Here is a 769-nt window from a genome sequence, read left to right as displayed (position 1 = left end):
TGTCATCTTGGCATTTACACTACGAACCCACATGCAGAACACACTCGGGACGCGAAAGATCAGTTAAAGTGATTTATTAAAAGATTTCCAGGTAGGCTCTCAAACATCGAAGGGACGGCGACAGACAGGTAAGCCAGGACTTCTGGGAACAACAACAGATCGGGAGGTGAATTCAGGGACCGTGGGGGATTTTCCAGAGCTTAAAAGTTGTATGCTTACTCGGAGAGGGGGAAAAAACAACGGCGTGGCCAGGTGTGGGGGTGCTGGAGGTGGAGGTTGTGCTGCGGTGGAGGGCGGACAGGTAATAGGATCCTGACGTCGTCACGGAGAGCGAGCGGACTGCCTGCTTGGATTCCCAGACACCACTTCTTGTTTTACGGAGGAAAAGGTGAGTGGTGGCTGCCTTGGGCACCAGCGGGTAACGTGCCCACGGCGTCGCAAGGGGAAACTCGGGACTACAGCCAGACTTGAAGTTGCAGGAACAGCTGAAAAAATCCAAACAGAGGGCGTTAGATCAGAATCAACAGGAAGCTCGACTAGATCGCTGGAGAGGGCTCTGGGTTACCATTACTGGCTAACACTCAAGCGTTGGTATGCTGGCAGTCTCCGTCTCATAAAGTCCCGCTGACGAGTGGATTGGGAACCGGTGTGACGGTGACGTCAGCCCTTCAGTCCTCCTATCCTAGCCTCCACGGTGCCATCTGGTGGTGATGGCAAGCCATAGGAACAGAAAAAAAAAGGCAAAACAAAAACCCCAACTCCTGACAGT

General features: G+C 52.9%; 1 long non-coding RNA gene across 1 annotated transcript; it reads right to left on the bottom strand.

Annotated features, from left to right (window-relative positions):
* Positions 1-60: 60 nt before the first annotated feature.
* Positions 61-761, bottom strand: LOC106953923 (uncharacterized). Its single transcript, XR_001426272.1, has 2 exons — positions 566-761; positions 61-485 (listed from the first exon to the last, which is right to left on the bottom strand). It is a non-coding gene; the product is annotated as an uncharacterized LOC106953923 (long non-coding RNA).
* Between the last annotated feature and the right edge of the window lie 8 nt (positions 762-769).

Source organism: Poecilia latipinna, unplaced genomic scaffold, assembly GCF_001443285.1.
Source record: "Poecilia latipinna isolate Pla-1442-1.1 unplaced genomic scaffold, P_latipinna-1.0 Scaffold613, whole genome shotgun sequence".
Classification (NCBI taxonomy): domain Eukaryota; kingdom Metazoa; phylum Chordata; class Actinopteri; order Cyprinodontiformes; family Poeciliidae; genus Poecilia; species Poecilia latipinna.
The sequence above is the reverse complement of the archived record's forward strand: the minus strand, read 5'-3'. Positions and strand labels throughout refer to the sequence as shown.